Below are 18,687 nucleotides of genomic sequence, written 5' to 3'. Positions count from 1 at the left end.
TTATCTCATTTTAAATTACTTTTTAGGGGCACTTGGGTGGCTCAGTTGGTTAAGTGTCTGACTCTTGATTTCAGCTCAGGTCATGATCTCACAGTTTGTGAGTTTGAGCCACATGTCTGGCTCTGCTCTGACAGCACAGAGCCTGCTTGGGGTTTTCCTTCTCTCCTCTCTCTGCCTCTCCCCTGCTCGTGCTCTCTCTCTCTCTCTCTCTCACTCCCCACCCCTCAAAATAAATAAATATTAAAAGATTAAATAAATAAATAACCTTTTGATCAGAATCCCAGAAGAAAACAGCCTCTATATCTATATTGGGTATCACAATTTTCTTTCTGTTTTATGTCATTAGACTTTCCTCCCATCAACCCACCATAGTTCAGGTGCGTTATGGTTAGTTATTCTAAATCCATAAATGTAGGAATTACATAGGAATACAATAGCACTTCAACAAATAATTAATGATGAATGAAACAAATTTAAAAATGAATAAAAATAATATTTCCTAGCTTATATTCCCCAAAACTTTAATGTAATGAATAATTATAACTGACTGTGGTTCTATAGTCTCTTTTGTGTGAATTACATACAGTACTCAAGTGAATTCATCATATCTACAATAGAAGTTACAATGATCAATCTCACAATTTAGAAATGAAAACAGTTTACCTAGTCATTCTACTTCCGGGTATATTATCCAAAAGAATTGAAAGCAGGATATTAAAGACATATTTGCAGTCCCATGTTAATAGAAGCACTATTCATGATCGTCAAGAGGTAGAAGCAACTCAAGTGTCCATTGATGGATGAACGAATAAACAAAATATGGCAAGGATGTGGAGAAAGAGGGATCTTCTTATACTGTTGGTGAGAGTGCAAACTGGTGCAGTCACTCTGAAAAACAGTATGGAGGTTACTCAAAAAGTTAAAAATAGAACTACCCTATGGTCCAACAACTGTACTACTAGATATTTACCCAAAGGATACAAAAATATTAATTTAAAGGGATACATCCATCCCAATGTTTACAGCAACATTACTGACAATATCCAAATATGGAAAGAGTTTAAATGTCCATTAACTGATTAATGGATAAATAAGATGTGTATACACACACACACACACACATATATATACTGACATATATATACATATACACACACACACATATATATATATATATATATATATATATATATATATATACCGACAATATCCAAATTATGGAAAGAGTTTAAATGTCCATTGACTGATGAATGGATAAATAAGATGTGTATATATATATATATACACACACACACACACACACACACACACGTATATATATTACTCAGCCATAAAGATAAAAAAGAATGAAATTTTGCCATTTATAATGACACAGATGGAACTACAGAGTAGTATGCTAAGCAAAATAAGTCAGAGAAAGACAAATACAATATGATTTCACTCATGTGGAATTTAAGAACCAAAACAAATGAACATAGGGAGAAAAAAAGAAAGGCAAACCAAGAAATGGACTCTTAACTATAGAGAACAAACTGAGGGTTACCAGAACAGAACTTTGGGGGGGGGGGGGATGTGTTAAACAGGTGATGGAGATTAAGGAAGGCACTTATGATGAATACCAGGTGTTGTATGTAAGTACTGAATCACTAAATTCTAAACCTGAAACTGATATTACATTGTTTGTTAAATAACTGGAATTTAAATAAAAACTTGAAAAAAAGAGTATTTAGAGGAACAAAATCAAAACAAAACAAGATATGGTTGTATGTATACATATATATGTATATACACATGCATACACATACACACATGCATATATATATATATATATATATACACACACACACATACAATAGAATATTAGTCATAAAAAATGAAATCCTTCTGTTTGCAAAAACATGGATGGAGCTAGAGAGTATTATGTTAAAGGAAATATTTCAGTCAGAGAGAGAAAAATACCATATGTTTCACTCATATGTAGAATTTAAGAAACAAAACAAATGAGCAAAGGGGGCCAGAAAAAGAGAAAGAGAGTAAAAGAGGGAAAGGGACAAACCAAGAAAAAGACACTTAAGTATAGAGAACAAAGTGATGCTTGTGAGGGGGGAGGTGGTCGGAAGGTGGGCGAAATATGTGATGGAGATTAAAGAGTGCACTTGTGATGAGCCCCTGGTATTTCTCGGAAGTGTTGAATCACTATATTGTACATCTGAAACTAATATTACACTGTATGTTAACTAACTAGAATTTAAATGAAAACTTAAAAAAATATGATATGTGCATATAATGGAATATCATTCAGCCTTAAAATGGAAGGAGATTTTTATAAGTGAAACTTGAAAACATTATGGTAAGTGAATGAAGCCAGTCACATAACACAAAAGCAGACAACCAAAACCATGCAAATATTGTATGATCCCACTTACATGAGGTGTCCAGAGTAGTCAAATTCATAGAAATAGAGAAGAGAATGGTGGTTGCTAGGACCTAGTGAAAGGTCAAATGAGGAATTTTTTAATGGATATGGTTTCAGTTTCACAAAATGAAAAAAAATTTGGAAGTTCATTACACAACTATGTGAATACACTTAACACTGCTGAACTGCACAGTTAGAAGCGGTTAAGATGCTAACTTTTATGCTATGTGTTTTATACCACAGTTTAACAAATGAACAATATGAGAATGCATGGGTTGAAAAGGTTAGAAGTTTTAACTGTATAGTATAAGTTCACAACACTTTAGAGGTATTTGGATCCTGAAGTAATATATATATATCTTTTTCAGAATCCTGCAATGTCAATTTCTCATAATCAATTCTTTCTGAAATCTAAATTAATTTTTGAGGTTTTCAAGGTTTCAATTCTTTCATAGTTTTATTTATTTTCTCTGCTAAGTATTAAACTTGAAGTTCCCCTTAAACAGTCCCTGCAGTAATGTTCAAGATTTTATTGAGGGTAATTTAAAAATTTTCCACACTATTAAAACTAGAATATTGAAAGCATATTATTGTCATAAGAGGTAGTATTAAAATACAACAGAAGTGGTTTAATTGGCATGTACATTTTAACTTTAAAAATGATTGCTATAACACTTAATTTCAATGAATTTCTTTTTCTAAGCAAATTAAATAAAGGGCATACTTCTTTTACAGGGTCTGAGATTTACTTAATATCTAACTCTAGGGAATTAGTGCAATGTGTTGAGAGACATCTTTAAAAGCTAAAAGCTAAATTGCCAAAAGCAGGCATCTGAACAGCTCTTCCAATTATGGTTATGTGTGAATAAATGTGTTGAATGAAAAATAATATGAACAACTGTTTAGTTATTTAAACTTGTTCCAAATTTTTTCCATATTAATAGTTGTGATTAAATAGTTCATGTAACATTTATTCACTTGTCAATTAAATACATTTTATTTAGTCATAATTTAACTTTCATCAGAATTGAATGAAGTGTCATGCAATGTTTTTAGAATATTTTCCTTGCACAGGAGTATCAAAACCACATGAATAATACAATGTATACTAAATGAATAAGAAAATAATGAATAATATCTTAAACACTTGAAAACTAATTTGAATTCATTTTAAAGATAAATTTAGAAATAATTTTCTGTTGTAATTCTCATCTTCTTTTAGAAAGACAACAATTGAGAAAATAATCGAGTGCCTTCAATGTTTTAACAATGATAATTATGTTTTCCACAATAACTGTTCCTATTAAAATATGGCCTTTATATAAGAGCCAATCATTAGGATGAAAGATAGTCTAGCAACAATTTATCACAATCTTTATGCAATTAAATCATAACTAAGATAATACATTTGAATAATTAGGAGAGTTTTAGCAAAGCTTCAGAGAAAAAAAGATTACTACATACACTTCATATCCATTCCTTCCACAATTACTACCAAAGATAAATGATTTCATAAGTTTCATACCTACAATTAAAGAGAATAGTTCACTTTAGTAAGCCAGAATCTGACTGAAGAGTTATAAACATGTAAACTATCCTGATTGTGTTTTATTTGTTATAAATAAGAAAGATAAACATTTTTGCTTCCTAAAATTTTTACCATCAGATTTACATATAATAAACAACAACAAAACCAGTGTTAAACCCTATCACTTCACTCAAACTTCTCTAATTCCTTTGCTTCTATTTGACTCGAAGACAAGTTTCTTTTCTAAAACCTTCCAATTTTATTTTTTTTAATAGGCAAAAAATAATTCCAAAACAAACCAAAACAAACTTTCAAAAAGAAAAGTTTTAGAACACTAAAATTAAGAGTTTGCTGAATCTAAGTTCACTACATTTTTGACACTAGCAACCATCTCCAAAGCCTCTCCTATGGAGCTGAATTCGCAGGTGGATAGCACAGCGTAATTGCAAATTTCTGAAAACTCTTAAGATCACCCCCAAACATGAAGCTACAGCTGCAACTTTGTATCTGTCTTTAATTGTATAGATTTGAAGGGAGGACTAAATTACGACAATGTGATTAAATAATAGTGAGTAAATGGAGAAAATAAATATTGGAGCATATTTTTAGTATGTTGGTACAAATTCTGAGATTTTGAAAATGACAACACTTTAATCTGTAACTAGAACAAAAGAAATGTGGAAACAAAAAGATTGAAAATCAACAGCTGATTGTGCAAACTATAGGTAGTTATAATTGAGGAATAGACTTTTCCTTTAGAAAATGAGGAAATACTGTGTACACTTTAGTTCTTCATACATGCAGCATGTATGAGAGAAATAGAAAATTACACATATTTCTACCAATGTATACAATTTAAAAAAACATATCCAATAATATTCTTTTTGTCCTTTTCTATGTGTACTCACAGTACTACTATCATGAAAGGAAAAGACAAATACAATTTATATCCTTAATGGTATAGAGACTTCCAGCTAGTCACCACATGCATAATGTCTCTAAGACTTTCTTTTCTTTCAAATCAAATTATAAATTTCAATCCTACCCTATATCCTCATCTGGTAAAGACTGGGAGCCAACTCTATGACCCATCCCACTCTTTTCCCCTCTGCTAGTTTTCCTTACTAGTGCCTGGGCTCCATTACTGACAATGGGGTATCAAAAGTCTTCATCTCCAAGGTCTTCAGAGCAACCTCTCCCATTCTGGACCACCTTCCTCACATCCCTCTTCTCCCTAATCTATCTCCTTTTGTGATTCAGGCTTTCCCTCTTTGTCCTTTGGATCCCTGGTTTCCTATCAGACAGCACTACAAATCTGGTCATTGGAGATTTGGAAAGGTACATGGGAAGAAGGAGAAATAAGCCATTCCAATGGCCAGGTTTCTTTGGAAAATATTTCTTCAATGTAATTATTAGCTACCTGAGTGTTCACTATAAGCTAAGCACTACACTAACCCCTTTATGTGAAATGACGCATTTAATCTTCACAATTCTATGATAATAATCTTATTTTCACCCCCATTTTATAGATAAAAATATAATTAAATGAGTTTATATCTATATCTATTATATAGAAATTATATTTATTATAATATTCCTATTATATAAATTATTATATATAAATTATATTTATGTATATAATTTATTATAGATAAAAACTAATTAAATAGCCCAAGGTCACACAGTAAATGGCAAATCCAATATTTGAACCTGAGAATTCTGTCTTTGCCATGCAAATTCTTCACTGTCCTATGGTACTTCTAATACTGACCTTTCACACAAACATTTGTTTAAAAACATGTGAGTTTTATAATGCAATTCTATTTTGAGTTTTATACTAAAAGATTGCTTGTCCACAGCTTTCAGGATGGCCTGATATTTGCAGGATTGCTGGGGTGGTGGTGGTGGTGGAGGGAAAAAGAAGGGAACACATCTGGCACGTAGCTGTATCTCTAAATAAGATCTGTTCAGTAGTTGTCAAGCAACTGCATTATTCAAAGGAAGAGTCAACATTTGCTACCTTCAATGAAATGTCCAGATGTGATAACTTTCACATATTAATTGAGCTGATCTCTTGGGAAATAAATAAAATGAACATTCACTTTCAGTTATTGTATATTTCATTACTTTTTGTTTTGAAAATGGTGGTGTCATACTTGAAATAATATTGTGTTCATTTATCAGTTGTACACTATCCACATTGTTGTCAAACTATTCCATTCTAGCAACACTCCAAACCCTACAAAAAGCTCCAGTTCTTTCCATTTCTTCCCATATTACCACAGTCCTTAGTGCCATTTCCTTAATATTTACTTATCTTTCTATTCATTAGCATTTAGATAATGCCTTATGTGACTTTTGTATAAATCCCTTACTCAACTAATATATATAATTGTTATATCATTTTTCATTCATATATAAATACATATTACATTGTGTCCCCACAAGACCATGTGATATTTGAAGTCATAAATAATGTCTTATTACATCATAGTCCCTTATAATTTCTACTTATATTAGACCATACATTCCTGTAGTTAAAGTGAAAATAAATTATAACTTTCTCTAAATAAGGTAATATAAGAATGGTATTTAGTTAAGTATTCTATATACAGATAAATGGTATTCATTATTAATTATTAATCGGTATTTGTAATAACTTAAAATGCAAGATTTTCATAAATGTGTATTTTATAATGGCTTCAGACATTATAAATAACTTTGTTTCCCTTTTTTATAAGACTCTTATCAATATCACTTACTATGTCAAATGATGGAGATACAAAATTGAAGAGGGAAAATCCTGAAATTTTTGATCATGTAATCAGTTTGATCATGTAATGAAATCATTATCAACTATTTTTAAAATAAACACAAAATAGTAAGTCTGGTAAATTCTATCAAGAGGGGAATATGATTTTATAAAAGGACATAAGAGTAGATTTCACATAGAGAGATCAGGGTAGCCTGACCTAACCAGCACGTAATGAATAAGCTGAAATTAAAAAAAAAAAAACAAAAAACAAAAAACAAAAAAACAAAAAAAAAAAAACAGAATAGGCATTAACGAAATAGGAAAAAGAAGGTTTATTATGCACAGGTGATCTGTGTCAGGAGGTGCCACATTATATTGTGAAATATGAAAAAAAACTATTGGCTGAAATTTTTGGCTCAGTATCTGTTTCTGAGAAGATATAAACAATACACATAAGGAATGGTGGGAGTGCAAAACAGTGCATGGGTTAATTCAGGCATACCTCTGAGACATTGCTAGTTCATTTCCAGACCACTGCAATAAAACGAACACAGCAATAAAGGCAAATCATCTCTTTGGTTTCCGAGTGCATATAAAATTATGTTTACACCATGCTGTCGTCTGTCAAGTGTGCAATAGCATTGTCTGAAAATTAAGGTGCACACCTTCATCAAAACATACTTTGTTGCTAAAAAATACTAACCATCATCGAAACTTTCAGTGAGTCATAGTGACTGATCATAGATCACCATAACAAATATAATAATAATGAGCAAGTTTGAAATATTTTGAGAATTACCAAAATGTGACACAGAAACACAAGGTGAGCAGATGTTATTGGAAAGATGGAATCAATAGATCTGTTCAATGCAGGGTTGCCATAAACCTTCAATTTGGAAAAAAAAATGCAGTATCTGCAAAGAGTAACAAAGTGAAGCACAATAAAATGAAGTATGTGTGTATACCTTTGGAAACAACCTTGAAAAGAGGTAGAATGTAAGAAAGTATGCATTTAAATATGTATCTGTGAGCAAGTCCGTCCTCTTTCTTCAAAGTTGGAAAATGGTAAATAGAGTAAACACTATTCTCAGTAGAATATAAAATCTGGTGGTTTCCTCTTTCTATTACTTTGATCTTTTGATCACTTCCTGTCACATAATACCAACCAGGTTGTTTCTGGATCTAACATATAGCAAGCAGTTTTTTGACCTTCTTTTTCTCATCAGCAATTTCTTGCCATCAAAGTGGCTTTCCTTCAAGTTAAATTCTGGATTTTAATGGGATGTATCAAAATAGGACCATTTGAGAAAAGTTTAATTACAAAGAAATATTTTATAAATGTCTATGTGAAGTAACTGAATGGATAGTGCACTACACCACAGCTAGAGATACTAGAAAGGAAAGGATTACCATGGTTATATATAGAGAAATTCCTATGGAGCAGTCTACCTTGACAGGACCAGTTACCACTGAGCTAGTGAAAGAGCCAAGCTGACAGAGGGGCACAGGATAACTGAGGAATAAATGTCCTGACCTCACTTTCTATCCACCCTCTGGTCTCCTATCGTACCCAGTACTCCAAGTTAGCTGAACCCAACAGGAATCTAGAGAGCAGGGAATCAACTCATGAAGTCCACATAACCTTCCTCGTAGGGCACAGATGTGGGAGGAGAAGAGTGGGGAAGAACTCAGGAAGGATAAGCCAAAGGTTTCACGTATATAAGAAAAGTGCCAATGATGGATCTTTCCACATCACAGAATTTATCACATCCCAAGCCAATCATATAAGCTGACATTAAAAGTACTGCCCAGGGATGCCTGGGTGGCTCCGTGGGTTGAGCATCCGACTTCGACTCAGGTCATGATCTCACAGTTCATGAGTTTGAGCCCTACGTCAGGTTCTCTGCTGACAGCTTAGAGCTTGGAGCCTGCTTCAGATTCTGTGTCTCCCTCTCTGCCTCTCTCCTGCTCACACTCTGTCTCTCTCTCTCTCTCTCTCTCTGTCTCTCTCTCTCTCTCTCAAAAATAAATAAAAACATTAAAAAATAAACAAATAAAAAATACTGCCCAAATTCTTCCCAAAGAAGCTTGTTCAGTAACAGAAGCTTCATGAAGCAGGGATTCTTTGTACAAAAGAGTACAATATGCATTATCTTTAGATAATAAAATGAAATGTCAATCTGATTTAACAGTGAATAATGGACTAATGAAGCAAAGTGGGAAATACCTGGTCAAAGTCACCTTTCAAGTAGAATGATAATTAAGGGATTGTTTTCTCTTACTATTTTCATAGTTTATATTACTTATCTATTGCTTTGTAACAAAACAATCCCAAAACTCAATGGTTGAGAGCAACACATTTACTATTTCACAATTTCTGTGTGTCAAGAATCTTGACAGAGAAACAGAAAAGCAGCAAAAACTTATATGTAAAAACAAATCTTACTATGTTGGTTAAGTAAATATAAGTTCACTAAATGTCACAGTTAAAAGGCAGAGTACAAACGAATAATAAAGAAGGTAACTCCTTAAATTTGCTGTTTATAATTGACCTACTTAAAAAGCCAGAGGAAAAAAAAAAAGTGAATACAATATAACAGTAAAAGATTAGGTTATATACATATGCATTGATATGGATTCATTCAAAAATATTATTTAGAGTAAAAACTCATTTATGAATATGTATAGGATGATCACAGTTTATAAAGCCTAAGAAGTTTTGGAAGTAAACAATACAGGGACACCTGGGTGGCTTAGTCGGTTGAGCATCCAACTTCAGCTCAAGTCACGATCTCACGGTTTGTTGGGTTTGAGCCCCATGTCGGGCTCTGTGCTGACAGCTTGGCACCTGGAACCTGCTTCAGATTCTGTCTCCCTCTCTCTCCCTGCAACAGCCCCGCCCCCCAAACTTGCACTCTGTCTCTACCAAAAGTAAATAAACTTTAATCAAATAATTTTTAAAAAGTAAACAATACATTTTTCAGAGATATTCAGAATCGATAAAAGGAATCAGTAAATGAAAAAAGACTAACAGGGTGCTGCCTCAGCACTAGAATTTCACTAAATCAATTGTTTTTAAATTGATCAATTGAAGAAATGCAGTGCACAATCATAGAACTCAGAAGTGCAAAAACACGTTCAAAAGAAATAAGATTTCACAGTTTTTACTGAGCAAGGGAGTGGAACTCTATCAACCAAACACAAGCCACTGTAAAGGTATATGTCTCTATGGAGGATAGTTGATTTATCAGTTTTATCATGTTAGAACATTCTAGTTTCTTGTTCTGATTATAAGTCTACAAAACGAAATTTTGAGCAAATAGTAAATAGAGGCTTTTTGAACACTGTCATGTAACCACACTTGAACTACTGATGACATGTCCTTTCATTGTTTTGGGTTGTAGGGCTTTGCCTTTTTCTTTTCAAAGCCCTCACTCTCTTACACTGATTTTTATACTCCACATATTTCAGTCCACTACACATGATATTTTCATCTTCTATTTTTTTTTAAGTTCATTTATTTTGAGAGAGTGAGAGAGAACTCACTCCTGGGAGGGGTGGGGGGACAGAACGACAAGGAGAGAGAGAGACTCTGGGCAGGCTCTGTACTGCCAGTGCAGAGCCAATGTGGGGCTTTGAACTATGAACAATGAGATCATGACCTGAGCCAAAACCAAGAGTCTGACACTTAACCAAGCTACCCATGTAGCTTTCATCTTTCATCTTTGATTTTTGACCAAGCTCTAGTCTCATGTTACCCTTTCCCTGTTATTCTGTGCATATATCAAGATTAGGATACGTGTTTATGACCACCACGATATCTAACTTCATCCCCTAACATATTTAGGTCATGCCACCCTTTGTTATAATAATTCAGAAATAACTTCCCCTACTAAGCAGTCCAAAAGGTTTCACTTTCTTATACTTATTTATATTAGGCTAATGTGAAGTTTAATATATCATTTATTATTTCACTTTTGCATTTAACATTGACATCATTCAGTCATTGCTGCCTAATATCACTGGAACAACATTTATAAATGAATTATAAATATCATTAGATCTATTAAATTTTTTAAATGGGTAAACTTTCAAATCAAACCTATTATTATAAAATGGTCATAATAAAACTTTCTTAACTATTAAGAATTACATTAAGATTACTCGGCAGTCAAAAAGAATGAAATCTTGCCATTTGCAACTACGTGGATGGAACTGCAGGGTATGATGCTACATGAAATTAGTCAGAGTAAGACAAATATCATATGACTTCACTCATATGAGGACTTTAAGACACAGAACAGATGAACATAAGGGAAAGGAAGCAAAAATAATATAAAAACAGGGAGGGGGACAAAACATAAGAGACTCTTAAATATGGAGAACAAACTGAGGGTTACTGGAGGGGTTGTGGGAGGCGGGGTGGGGTAAATGGGTAAGGGGCATTAAGGAATCTACTCCTGAGATCATTGTTGCACTATATGCTAACTAACTTGGATGTAAATTAAAAAAAAAAAAAAAGATTACTTTCATACAATATTATCATTATAAAAGTGTGTTTACAACAATTGTTTTAAAATGTCATCCTTAAAAACCATTTAGTTTTTATTACCGCTTGTCCTATGTGAAAAAGCACAGAACCACAGAACATTGAGCAGACTATAGTGTTAAAATGCTGCCTGACAATTTTCATTCTGCTAAGGATGGTTGGTTCAGATTTAGTTCAATAAAATGTTGTTCCATTTGGACTTCATATATGTAAATAAAGAATTCCATCTCTCCCAGCAGCATTAGACACCAGTCTTTAACTACCTCTTCAACCAAGAATATGTCAAATTCTTGACTATACCAACAGAACAACATTTGCAGCATCCAGACAAATATTTTTTTAAGCTGGTTTAGTTACTTCAAGTATTTCTGACCCTTCACTATATTAATGGCAAGTTAAATTTACTATTAAAAATTTCTGTATCTTGAATTGCATGTAGTTCTGACACTCCAGGCCTGTAGATTATATTAAGGATGAAGGGATAGAGTAAAAGTGAGGAGAAAGGCAAAAGAGGCACGTGTAAGACTTATTCTCAAAAAAAAATTCTCCAACTTCTTTGGGTTTTTTTACAGCAAATTGAGGAGAAAACTTTAAAATTTCCTTTTTCTTTCTTTTCAAAACTTCTCATGAATACTGTCATATGCTCATTAACAACTTTTCATTCAGTTCGTCTAAACTTTTACCCTTGTTACCTTCTTCATGTATCATTAGGTATGTGCTGTGTGGTGAAACCTTATCAGGATACTGAGCTACTCTTCACAGATAGGAAAGAAAAAAATGCAGTTGCTAGAAAGGTAATATTTATAACCTCATACGTGTTCTTGAAAAAGCGTTATCTGTTCGGGGAGTCACGTAATACTATCTGCCAGTCTAATATTTATAAGATAAATGAGCATATTTTAATATATGTTCTGAATAAATATAATGCAGCATGTGTTTAAGATATCTTGAATAGTGTCCTGTAACAAAAATCATAGCAAAAGTTATCAATCCATGTCAAAATGAAACTGTGTTAAGAATAGAGAAAGCTGAGCTGATTAAGGGCAAGAGAACAAAGTTGTCATACTTACGTGGTTTTGCTCTTGACTTCCTTGTCCTAATAATACTACCTTGGGAGGCAAAATTTAAATGTTGGTTTTGAAAAATGCATTAGTATTTTTTATGCCATACATTACTTTCTATTTTTTCATACAGCTATTTATGTGCATAATTTGGCTCTATTTTAGAGAGGAGCTAATGCTTGGAATCATTTTAAGCATTCAAAAATTTTTTTTTAATTTTTTAATTTTTAATTTTTTTTAATGTTTATTTGTTTTTGAAGAGAGAGAGAGGAAGAGAGAATCCCAAACAGGCTCCACTCTGTCAGTACAGATCCTGACATGGGGCTTGAAACCATGAACCATGAGATTGTGACCTGTGCCGAAATCAAGAGCTGGATGCTTACCCAACTGAGCCACCCAGGTGGCCCAAAAAAATGTTCTTTTTTTTTTAAGAGAACAATGTATATCTTAACTGTTTTTTGTAAATTTTGCTTCATCCTCTATGTGAATAACCAGTAAATACTTCCTGTTTTGAGAAATTCAGGTTTTGAATCCCTCCTCTTTCACTTAAGTATTTAATCATGTTGCATGAGCCACTTCATCCTTGGTGTCCCCAAGTATAAGGGGGAATTGATTTGTAATGATGCACAGTAATAACTCTTCTCTCAAGAGAGATGGCAGATCAGCAAGCAAAATCAATAATAGACACAAATATAAAAAGATCCAGGTGTCAGAAGAAAAGAATAAATTAGCAGGTAAAAGTGAGTTCATGTGTGCAAAGTGCACAGTATACTCTCTAAGGCCTAGTGGGTTATGCCCAGACCAAAAATAATTATGATATAGATTACAAAGAAAAAAAGATGAACATTGGACTCTTCACCTTGACCATGTCATAGATAATAGTGATCTATAATAGGTTTGGAATTATGTGCTGTAACTAATTAGAAGTTGGAAATATATGTATCACCAGCCATGGTATCCAATAAGAATGGAAGAATGAATTGGCCAAAGGCATAATTTTGGAATATAATGAGCATTTAAGGGGTGAGCTAGAGCAATAAACCTTCATTATCAACTCATAATGTGTGCTCAAAAGCTGTTGGAAACTGGAGATGGGAGGGTAAAGTATTATCAGCTATTCTTGGAGTGTGTTCAGATGGGGAGTAGCTCAGACAGAAATCCCGTATCAAGACCGGAAATTACTGAAGATTGATGTCGTCTTTTTTTCCTGGAATCATATATTAATTAGCAAGCCAGGCTATTTTCACATAAAACAAAATAATAAAAGAGACCCTTTTTGCTCCCTTCTGAGACTTCCTGGAAAGGGAAGCATTTATTAATAAAGCAAGACTACATCCAGTTTGTTATCTGTGACTAGACCAGGTCAGCATCTGGTTTTCCATATACTACTATGAACACGGGAGTAAGGATGATGTTCTTAACTCTTACCTTCAACTCTCCCCTAATATTCATAACAGCCAGCATTAATAGCCAGAATTAATGTCATCAACATCCACACATTTTGCCCTGTGTCTTGTAGTACTCTCCCACTAGGACTTGGTGATTAGCCATGTGACTTGCCCTTGTCAATGTCAGCAAACGTGACATAAGCAGAGGCTTCCAAGGTGTCTTTTTGTATGTCCCATGTTCTCACACTTGAATTCTGTCACTAGCTCGAGATCAAGTCTCACCTGCTGAAGGAATGTGAGGAACATGTGGAAGAGAACTAAAGCCATCCTAGATCAGCAAGCCCTTAGATGGCGTGCCAGCAGACTGCAGGCACATTAAGCAAGAACAGCTGAGATCACCCTAGCCCCACCCAAATCTGCAGAACAACCCAGCCAACCCATACACTTAATGGAAATGATTGTCATTTCAAGACTCGGAGCTTTGGGGTGATTTATTTGATACACTTTTGAGGCCAAACCTCCCCCCACCCCCGCAGAAATACCCACACACAAACACAATCATCCCGCATGAAGGTGGAAACCCTGAGGTGTCTTAATAACTTATTTCCCATCAGCCTCAATAACCTGGACAGAATAAATAGGAAGGATTTTTCTATAGTCAGAACTTTAAGTACACACACACTGGGAAATTTACTATCTTATAATGTTTTAAAAAGCAACTCACTTCCCCTGGTAGATTAGTTAAGAAATCTAAGCTCTCAAAATATTTTGCTACTGGTGGAAAGCATAGAAAATGGGAAAATGCTACTCCGCCAATGTTAAATGATAATGGTGTTTATGATCTACTCTCCTCCCTGATCTTCTACATCTGCCCTCGTGCTGCTCAGTTTAACTTTATGGACTATCCTGAAAACTAATGATTCCTAAAGGTTAAGGTTTTTCAATGAATATAAAGTCATGAATATTAGTTTTCTACTTTATAGGTTCATGTTCTATAATGAATTCCTGCTTAAGCAGTTTCCTTTACTTAATAACAAAGAAGGTTAAAGGATCTCTATTTCTTGTCAAGGCCTTATCAATAAAATTAAAATAAAGAACAATTAAGACACATTAAAGGTTAGAAGTAGGGTATCAGTGATTCTGCAGGGGTACTCTCTCTTGAAAGTTTATTTGAAACATAAGTGAAGAGTGCTGATAATTGATACTCTATTATGGAATGATATAATTTAAAATGTTTCATCATTCTTAATTGAAAGACCAGGATACCTAGCACAGGTTAAGCATCTGTGCTCAGTTAATTAAATTGTCTTCTCAGTTAAATCATTTGATTAAAAATTGTTAGTCTTATTAAGCCAGGCTTTTAGACCAATACCTGAAAAGAGAACAATCATAGTGGATGTGTTTCCATTCATTGCTTCTTTATATTCTTACAATGTATTATTTTTTTTTAATTTTTTTAACATTTATTTATTTTTGAGGGTGAGAGAGACAGAGCATGAGCAAGGGAGGGGCAGAGAGAGAGGGAGACACAGAATCCAAAGCAGGCTCCAGGTTCCAAGCCGTCAGCACAGAGCCCTACGCAGGGCTTGAAGTCACCGACTGCGAGATCACGACCTAAGCCCAAGTCGGACGCTTAACCCACTGAGCCACCCAGGAGCCCCTCTTACAATGTATTCTAAAGTGGAGATGCATTTTATCCCTATGAAGGATAAAGAAATTGTTCCTCAGAATGAAAACTCATAACAACTCTTTCTTTCCATGAAAACCTATTATAAACTCAAGTGTTCTTTATGACAAAATGAAACTCTTGCTACGATTTGTTTTAGAAACCTAAATTTGTGGCTGGTTTATATAGGTGCAAAATTTAATTGATTAACTTAACTATGTGTTTTAGAACTATAGTTCTGCAACGAAGACTTTAGGAAAACAGAAAAAAGGTTAATATTCCCAAATGGCCAACTGGCCCCTAAATAAGTAACACCTTTTTTTTTTTTTGCTTTGAATTTGGAGGCAGGTTTTTCAAATCATTAAAAGCCTATGTTTTAATTCCAGTCTTAAAAATTGGAATTAAATCCTATTTCTGCCACTTACTGGCTGAGTGACCTGAGACAAATCACACAACTTTTCCAAGAATCATGTAATTTTTGTTTGTAAGTTCAGGATAATAATGATATGCATTTCATGAACTGCCATTAGGAATAGATGAAAAGCACAGGTAAACTTACCATCACACTGCCTGACTCCTCATCAGGATTCAATAAATGGCAACTTTTACTATTTTTATTGTTACAATCTTGACTCTATTGCCCAGCATAGTTGGAATGAGCACAGGTTAAGTTTTGCTTCCAGTGTATTGTTTGCAGATAACTGAACTTTCAATCAGTTAAACCTCAGTAGCCAAATTTCTTTCTCAAAAGTAGGTTATTTCTAACTTCTCTCTCCCTCTCTCTCTCTCTCTCTCTCTCTCTCTCTCATTCAAGACCAGGAATTTGGCTCCTACTACAAATCCTCATGTAAAATGGAGTGTTCTTTATTAATAATAATATACCTTACCAACCCTAAGGAAGCGTATAACATTAAAAACTAGCAATGGGTAGCAAGTGTTAAAGAGACCACAGTGGATCTTGGAAGTAACACAGACTCACCCAGGGCATTTGAGAGTTGATACAGCTATTATGCCTGTTCTTGAATCTTCCCCCTAGGTATATCTTCTTGCATAGATGTATATTCTCTTTGTAACTCTTAGCCGACTTTGATCCTGTCAACTTCCCAAAATAAAATATTAAAGTTACTTTCTCTCTAGCTCCTCCCCAATCCTACCCTAGCCTAAAACCCTGCAGCACTGACATTCAAAACTCCGTACCTTTCCTAGAGGCCTTAGTAATTGACCTCTGGAAATCTTGTCCTCCCATTTTACTTATTGATCTCCCTCCTGTTTTGTTCTGAGATATCCTTACTGTTTGTTAAGAAGTAGCACAGAAGAATTTCTACTTTTACTGTTATTATTCTAAGCCAGAATTTTCTAATGTATTCCTATATTATATCTGAAGAAAAGAACGTTCTAATATTAAAAACTATTTAGAAATACGTAACTATCTCAGTGCTCAACAAAGAACTAAGCGTTCTGAAGGGTCATATGAGATATGTATGTTTATGTGTGTTATGTATATACATGTTTTTATCTTAGTTAATATATTAATCCACACACATGTATCATGTTAGAGGAATATATAAACATACATACATATATATTTCTGGTTCAGGTTTACTCAAATTTATTTGAAATCAGAATTTGTTTCCCTTTTTATGTGAAATTAATTATTATGTGATGAATGCTCATTTTCCTTCAAAGATTACACATTCTGTATCGTCCCTAATGTTCCCTTCACTCTTGGAGAACCAGCCCTTCTGTCCTGCTCAGATACACAGATTTAGCCACGCCACGTACAACAGACAAGCAGGACATGTTCTGAATTTTCAGAGCATTTTCCAGATTTTCTGATTCATTAATTTAGTGATGCATTTCTGTGGGAGGTGTTAGCTAATGGCTTTTGTTTTGTTTAGTATTTGTTTGTTTGTTTGTTTTGCCTCGGATCTCATTGGCAGTCTTGTTTAGCCCATGGTCTCTTTCTCAGAGTAATATGTTTAAATATTGCTCAGAAAACAAAATATTTAAAATAAATATTTTAAACAATATATATCACTACAAAGGAAACCAATAATAATGGAATGGAATGAGGATATTAGAGTGTGCTATAGTTAAGTATATGCATATGATTATTAAATAAAAAATGGCAGATTAATAATTGTCATAATTTCAAAACAATGATGAGAATAAAAGATACTAGGAAGTATTTGCAATTAGTATATGGGACATGAAAAGATCTGTGAGTTCGCCTACTGAAAAGTCAGAGGTATTACTAATGTTAGCATATCATGGAACATTAAGTTTCACTTCCAATGTATTGTTTGCAGATAACTGAACTTTCAATCAATTAAACCTCAGTAGCCAAATTTCTCTCTCAAAAGGAGATTATTACTAACTTCTCTCTTTCTCTCTCTTTCTATCTCTCTTTCTCTCAATACAGGAATTTGGCTCCTACTACAAATCCTCATGTAAAATGGAGTGTTCTTTATTAATAATATACTGTATCAGCCCTAAGGAAGCATATAACATTATTAAAAACTAGCAATGGGTAGCAAGTGTTAAGAACCACAGTGGATCTTGGAAGTAACACAGACTCACCCAGGGTATTTGAGAGTTGATACAGCTATTATGCCTGATACATATACTGGAGAACAAGCAAATTTCAGGTGGAGGTTAGTGGGGAGGAAATATTTAATCTTCTTCATCTAAATTGATGGCCCCCCCAAAATTCTCTCTGTTGTCTGTGATTACCAGGTTTAGTACCTCAACCTTATAGGAAAGATTTTTTTTTGTTTTTTTGCAGGGGTGGCTTGTATGAAGGTTTCACAGAGGTAGTTTTGAGTTGTTTGGTTTCGGGTTTTATTTTTTTCATGTAAATCTTATAGTAATTTTGAGGTCTGTCAACTTTTGGTTCAACACCAGTATACTTGAAATAATTTTTTAATTAAAATATCCATGATTGGGGTGCCTGGGTGGCTCAGTTGGTTAAGTGTCTGACTCACGGTTTCAGCTCAGGTCATGATCTCATGGCTTTGTGGGTTCGAGCCCCGCATTGGGCTCTGCTCTAGCAGTGCAGAGCCTGCTTGGGATTCTCTCCCTCTCCTCTCTCTCTCTGCCCTCCCCACTCATGCTGCTTCTGTCTCTCTCAAAGTAAATAAGTAAACTTTAAAATAAAATTTAACAAAGAAAATAAAGTAAAATGAAATATCCCTGATTGTATTGCCTGAAGCAGTTTTACTCCCTCTTCTTAATTTCTTATGAACAACATTAAATGTCCTCACATTGCAGATCACCCCTAAACAGTGGTAGGTCAAAGTGAATCAGATGATGGAGCTGCACATT

The 18,687-nt window shown here is 34.0% G+C and overlaps 1 protein-coding gene across 3 annotated transcripts in view; it reads left to right on the top strand.

The window, feature by feature from the left end:
* The window catches only part of LOC132692483 (uncharacterized), a 176,441-nt gene that overhangs the window by 141,938 nt on the left and 15,816 nt on the right, over positions 1-18,687 (top strand). For all 3 annotated transcript variants that reach the window (XR_014137528.1, XR_013554917.2, XR_009616376.3), the window contains one exon: positions 11,960-12,042. The gene's annotated coding sequence lies outside the window, so the exon portion shown is untranslated. The remainder of the gene's footprint in view (positions 1-11,959; positions 12,043-18,687) is intronic.

The sequence above is a fragment of the Panthera onca genome, chromosome B1 (assembly GCF_046562875.1).
Source record: "Panthera onca isolate mPanOnc1 chromosome B1, mPanOnc1 haplotype 2, whole genome shotgun sequence".
NCBI lineage: Eukaryota > Metazoa > Chordata > Mammalia > Carnivora > Felidae > Panthera > Panthera onca.
Note: the sequence above shows the minus strand (reverse complement) of the source record. Positions and strands in the feature narration are given on the sequence as shown.